This window comes from Pinus tabuliformis, chromosome X, assembly GCF_031772625.1.
Source record: "Pinus tabuliformis cultivar Carrire ecotype Pingquan chromosome X, CPIR1, whole genome shotgun sequence".
Lineage (NCBI taxonomy): Eukaryota > Viridiplantae > Streptophyta > Pinopsida > Pinales > Pinaceae > Pinus > Pinus tabuliformis.
In genome coordinates this window covers 1,717,823,105-1,717,830,364 of record NC_142308.1, presented here as the reverse complement: position 1 = coordinate 1,717,830,364, position 7,260 = coordinate 1,717,823,105, and positions in this window count along the sequence as shown.

The window sequence follows — 7,260 nt, the reverse complement described above, 5'->3', positions numbered from 1 at the left end:
TGGTCAATTCCACTATGGCTTATGCACGAGCCAAAAGCTCAAATTTCAAGTTCTTATTAGAAAAGAATGAACATATGTCTAAGAACTTGCAAGTGCTTAGGTAGAAAGAAGAACAATCTAAAGGCTCCGCAATGGCCGAAATGAGGAACATGATACCTGTTGAAGTATTAGCTCTTGAGGCCATCATGCGGAAACTCTATGATGCATTTTCCCCCGTGCATGAGGCGGTTATCCATCTATTTTGTTTTCAGTAGCAGATCAGGGAGAATTTCCAAACTCCCAGAGACATAGATGTTGTTATCACCCATGTGCAGGAATGGATAATGAGATACAAAGGAGCCTCGCTCCATTTCCCAAGATGATGAAGCCACAAGCCGAGCTAGACAAAAAAAAGATCTAGATGTAGATCCAGAACTATGAGCATCTCACACCATTAGTTAATAAAATACAAGATTCATATGCATGATTATTCAAGAGTCTAGATGTGATGGTGAGAATTCATATGATCCCATCAATTGGTTTCGCCACCATAGCTAGGGAGAAGAACCAAGTCTGACTAGAGATTGGTAGGTACATGGAGAAGCTAAGGCGAGAGGCCACCAATGATGACTTGGAGATAAGCATAGAAAACACGCAGAAGTACATCGGTGGTCCTACTATAATCAAGACCATGTTGTGTATTCTTCAAGATGAGTTCGAAAAAGGTTCCTAGACCATATACAAACAAGCTATGGATGAAAGAGTCCACTTCCAGAAAGACACTATCAAGAATTATGGGGACACAATAGCACAATACCAAGCTTGGTATCAATATGTCATTGAGATTCATTAAGTGGATGTTTTTGAGTTTGTCTTTCCCCAGACTTTTGATTCATAGTGTTGTGTCTTGTCTGGCTGTCTCTAGCCTATTTTGTCTCACAGGGGTACATGTGGAAATTCTATATTATTTGTGAATATATTGTAAGTGAAATTCCAAGTGTCATTAGTGGAATGAGAATAGTCACTATGTAATGTAATGAGTTATTTGTAAAGAAGTCGAAGAGTCATGAGGGTAGTCAAAGAGTCAAAGGGGAATGTCAAGGGTCACCCCACCCTTTGTTATAAATAGAACCTCATAACTCATTTGGGAGCCAAGTGTTTGTCTAGGCTTAGGCTTAGAGAAGGCTTGGGATTATTGTGATGAGCCTTGGATTCTCCACGACATAGAGAAATTATACATCTTTGGAGGAGTAGGTGTTCTTGATTGTAAAGTTCCACTACTGGGGCTAGTGGTTGTCAATGGTGTATGTATGGATAGAACTTTCACTTAATAATAATATAATTGAGCCTGCATGTTTTCATGCATATGTTGTTATTGTAGTTGGGCTATTCTACTTGCTTTAGCAATGTATGTTTTTTAACTTACACATTTGCTTATGAGCTATTTTTTTGTAGTTATATGAATCTGGTTGAAGCTGTGTTGTTGGATTAACCCATCATTTTGGTTTATGGACTATTCTTCTTTCTAGCTTGTGATGTCAATTTGATTGTGTGTTCCTTTCAGGTTGCATACTATTACAGGCTTCTGAGGGGCACACTTCTTTTTCCCCTTTGCGTGTTAGAACCCCCATGCATATCACTTGAATCGCTACAAGGTCACACACTTGCTTCCGACCAAAGTCATCATACTTATCTCTATGTGGTACCGCGATCAAGGAACTACATTACCACCCACTGTTGGAACTCCTACTCCAAAAGGTTTGACGTCTAATTGGGACTTCTTATCGAGGATATCCCCTTGAATTTTGGCGGGTCTAGCACCATCAACATTTCTGGTGCTAGAAGGAGGGCCAAATGACAGGTTGAACCCTCAAAGTCTTTTTTGAATCTTTGCACATCATCCATGACTTCACAATCTCAACCCCGACATGTTTTTCTCATGCTCATGATTTTGAGGTGTCAGAGGATTTTATCGATGAATTTTCACAACTTAAATATGATGGTGAAGGTGGAATATCCTTGTTAAGACATGAAGTTTCCGTTTTGAGTTTCTGTGAAAGGAATGAAGCCCCTTCAGATGAAATTGCTTGTGAGTTGTTCACTTACATGTTCGAAAGGTGAGTTAAAAAATGATGTCTCACATTCCATGCGACCTCTATTCACTCTTTCAATCACCTGATCAGAGATTTAGGTCGTACTTTCTTTCTTTATGACCGTAAAACACTTAATCACAAAATCTTAAAATTATGAAAAGCACCTGATGAATCTATTGTGCAATTTTATCAACTTCCGTCATCTCACTTTTGACTTTCCAGAAGATGAAGTTGTTTGGGATTTTCTCACAAAAAGATTCAAGTATCTTCTTCACATATCTAACAGTCCACACAAGTTAGAATATTTCGAGCCCCTCCCAACATACCTTGGTGTTAGAGCTTCTAAATATGAGATGGGTAAGGTTGTTGTCACAAGTGACTCTCCATCCTCTTCTCATCAAACAGCTCTAGCTCCACAAGACAAGGTTGTAGAAGTTGCAAATTCACCCATTGAACTGTCACCTCCTTCCACCCCACCTGCTCTGGATTTCTACATAGATATGGGTTGCAATCCTGATGGCTGTCATGTGGTCTCATCCCCTCTTCGTCCACTAGTTCCTTTCATCCTCCATATTTTTGTGTGTTGTTTTCATCCATTCCGAACTTCACTTTTGATGTTCAAGAGGATCAAGTTATGGATGGAGTTGGTGTTGAGAAGCCAACCTGCACTATCATTTTTTATGAGTATGTTTGCGAATGTGAAGAAGAAGTTGCGGTGAAGGATGACCTTCTTCTATCTGCACCTCAGCCACTTTATCCTAACATATTATGTGATTCTAATTTTTCTTGTGAAAATTTATCCCCAGACGTTTCCACTTCTGATCATTCATAAGACACGCAAGATGTTAGTCTATCATTTGATTGCGGAGAGGACAAGTATTTCATCCCAAATCCACTTAACCTCTCATCTTTCATTTCTATAAATTTAGATGGTATTTTTTTTTCTTATCAACCCCTCTGTACGATTCATCATATCATGAAGATGTCGATGTCCATCTTGAATTTGTTGATCATGGCTATCATGATCTTTTCACTCATTCATCTAATCACGATTCTGATTTACCTACTGTTGATATTTCTAAGCCACTGGTCTTTGAAAATCTATCTTCTGATGAAGTTGAAACCCCTCTAGGCCCTTCAACCCGAGCTAATGGTTATTTTAGGTTCTTGTAGCCTTGAGGATAGTTCCACTTCCAGTCAGAAATCTGTTGAATCACCCTAAGCTCCTCATCACTCTCTTCTTCACATTGAAAACCAAACCAGTTTACATCTTTCATATCCTCTGCCAAAGTCATAGGATCCTATTGCGCATGCATTGGAGGAATCACACGTAGCAAGCACTATTGTGAAACGAAAATTTTCTTCCTTTTTCCTGTTTGCTCGTATGTCAAGTTCGAAGAGTGTACATATTTGTCATCCACAAGGAATGTGACACAACACCATGATACGTCTGTAGGGTGCCTTTCATGTGCTTTCAATATTTTCTTTTCTGTAGATGCATTCAAACTTCGAACATTCTAGTTTGAATTGTTTCATCTTTCTTGTTTATTGATTGTCTTGAATATATTTCTTGTAGGTTACGCCGACACACATGGGTCAACCAATGCACCGATGGCTACATTGGAAATATCACTTCACGTGATTTGGCCCATGTTTTGCTTAGCTTAGGAGTAGGAGTAGTGTTTTATTTCCTATTTTCTTATGCTTACTTGTTTTGCTTCATTTTACTTCTTTCCTTTTCTTGCTTTTTTGTCTATGCACCCTTGGGAGTAGTTTCCTCATGAAACCATATTTGGCTTCTTGAGGCAAGCAGAGTGAAATACAAGAGGACTTGTACAATAATCAACATTTGGTTATTTTTTGATTCCATCTCTTTATGAAGATCTTGTGTTTCTTTTAGTCGATGATACCCTCATGGAAAATATGTTCCTTTCAGAGTGAGTCTTGGTTATATCACAATGCTTTCACTTTTAACTAGTACCATCTACTCTAATCGGTTTTCTATTTTCTGTTAACCCTTGTCAACTCAGTCAAGTAGAGTAAAGTGAGGGGTAAAACCTTAACAAGTATGTCAAAGGTATATATAAACATACTTCTCTGAAGGGAAAACCTCTTCTTCTCTCAATAGGGGTACTGTTCAGGCCTGTTGGCTGTGGAGCAACACCAGAGATGTAACTAGAACTATGACAATCTATATTACTTATTCATAAATATACCCCTCAACCCCAATCAAAACAACTTAGTTGACTTGGCTTGGTATGAGTGTTGCCGATAAAGAGAATGGTATAGACTATATCCTTAACTCAAGCTTGTGAAGAAACCATGATGATCAAATAATCAAACAATACTTCTGGAAGAGGTAGAATTGCTTTACATGAGACAATGTCCATATAGAGAGCTAGAGTTCTACCAGTGTGTTTCCAATGTTGTAGCGCTACAACCACCCTCCCAAATTTTTCCTATAGTTCATTTTGGATTCTCCCTCTTAAAATCACAGAAGCTCAACTTATGCTGACCTAGGTTCTTATGCTTTAATTGGGTTTTATCTTCTTCTTATGACTTGTTTTTTCCAACTTTATTTTCTGTCTACCCCGCAAGCCAATATCTTCACTTGGTTTCAACCCGGTTCCAGGCCTGCCTTAGTGAACTGCGCAATCCTTGAGGAAAACCAGCCTTCAATCCAATAATTGCGTATTGCAAGCCCATAGTGAGCCTTTGGCTCCAGAAATACGTAGAGCCAGCTGGTAGCTTTCCTTCAGCTAGGAAACTATGTAGAGCATGAGAGATAGCCTGAGCCACTTAGCCCAGGAATTGTGTAGAAGCTTTCCCTCAGCAGTTGCCCGATGCATGAGCTAGTGAGTTCTCCAATTTCCCTAGGAGTTGTGCAATATCTTCATGCATGTATGGCAATTTTTTTCTTAGAAAAGAAAAAAATGGAAAAACATCACTAAAAATAAGGATGTATTTTTAGCAGACAGAGTTACACTTGAGTTATTTTTGAAATTGTCTCCAAGTGTCGTTTTCTATTATATTTTTTTCCTTCACATCCTAAACCCTAAAGTGACCAAATCTATTTAATGGACATCCCAAAATATCATTTTCACATTTGATCTTGGAGCTCTGGCATTCTCGAGGAGATATAGGAACCTTTGGCATGATCGTCACAATTTTTCTGGGTAAGTCTTCATTTTCTAGTCTTTTCCTGCTTTTTCTGTCGCTTTTGTTTGGTTGGCATATGAGGGTGTTGTTTTACCCATTTTATTGAATGACCGCTAACATTTTGATTCTTTTTAGCTTGTAGAAGTGTTTTTTTAAGTTTTTCATTGCCTTTCCCAAGTGTCACATGCATAACCTAGTTTTTGCACTAATAGTCGTCGTGTGATGACTCTCTCCACATGCTTCATTGTTCTTCAGTTTGATTGATTCTTACACTTGCTTTGTTTGCACGCATCATCATTCACTCAAATTTGCACCCACCTTCACTCATACTTTCAGATATTCTCATTTTCATGTTACCATTGGGCAGATCTACGCTTCCTTAGCCCATATCTAGCTCTTCCTAGGAATGCACTGCATATTTCTATATCTCAAGGCTCCACCTTGGCTCCAGGAATTACGTAGAGGCTGCCAAGTCCTAGCCCCAACTATGCACTACGCAATTCTAGGAGCCAGTCTTGAGCCTTACTCACTGGGATTGCGCAATGTGTTGTCCTAGCTGGCCTAATCTTGACTAAACTAGGCATTTCACAATTCCAGTTAGCAGAACCTCCCCAATAGGAGTTGGGACTGTGCAATGCACAGAACTAGCTGGCAGTCAGTCACCTCTAAGAGCTAGTATTGTGTAATTCTTCCCAGCAGTTACTTGGTTTATTGTTTGGCTTGTTCTTGAAGTTCTTTTGGTTTCCCGCTAATATTTGCATGACATGAGTGTCCTCTCTTTCTCCAAGTACAAAAGTTGTTGACCAACTCTCCATAGTTATAGGTAACATGGCTTCCAAGAGAGTTGCATCAAAGGACACTATTGAAAGTATCACTTGGGATGTGGTTGAGCATGTGTTAGTGATTTTACTAGTTTATGTAGACATTCAATTGTTCATTGAGAATGGAATGAAGTTAACATGGAAGGAAATCAAGGATATCTTTGCAGGAGACTTCAAGGAAGATCTAGAATATTGGAAAATGTATGTCAAGATCCAGTAGTCCAACTTACATAAGGTTGCATGTAGGTACCTCACATTCCAATGTGCGGACATCATCCACTGGATTGTCTCGCACACATATCTCGAGACCATGAAATTGAATAGTGCCAGTCGAACACAACTTGCTAGCTTCAGGACAAAGAATTACCATCGGATGTATCACTTACCTCAGTCGGTGAATTGCATGGATGAAATTTTCTATGCCACCCTCAACTATGTAAATGCCAGGGATATTATAAAGCACTGGGTGAAGGATCCATCAAAGTTCGTATCCACACCATAACATGTTTACAAGACAAAGTCGCTCAAAAAGGCCTACTAGTTCTTAATCATATTTGCATTCAGATTGTAAGATCAAGAGAGCATGAATACCTTTCCACATAATTGGGTGGTTGTGTTGGAGTAGTCTTTGAATGATGAAAAACAATTCAAATAGTTGGATCTTTTGTCTTATTAGTTGAAAAGTCCATGTGACTAATGCTCAAAATCCTCCCAAGGATGAGCAAGCGAGATTCTACATGTCCGCGTATTTAATTGATGTAATTTGTGCCCAATATCATTTTCCTAGCATGGGTTGGATGTGGACACCACATGAGCATGCCGTCAATAGTTATTGCAAGTTGCTTTCTGAGTATAGCTACCGAGGTGCTATGGCGAGGCTAGCTGACCATTTCATCACCCCAGTGTACAAGTTGATCTTTGAGCAGGATCCACCTTACATGTCCCAAGAAGCGATGGAGGCATTACTTAGAATTGTAGATTGGTATGCCTCACTTGGTGACACCTTCATTGGGATGTTTGGTGGAGAGAATCTTCTACATGTTCTATGAAGGTTCACCACGAAAATGTTGGTTATGCAAGACGTTGCATATCACATCTCCATACGGTTATTAGGAGGGCTAGATAGGAGGAATAAGGAACCATGGCCTACACTTACTTCGTAGATTGGATTCTACGAGATTAAGATCTTGAAAGATGTAGATGTTGAA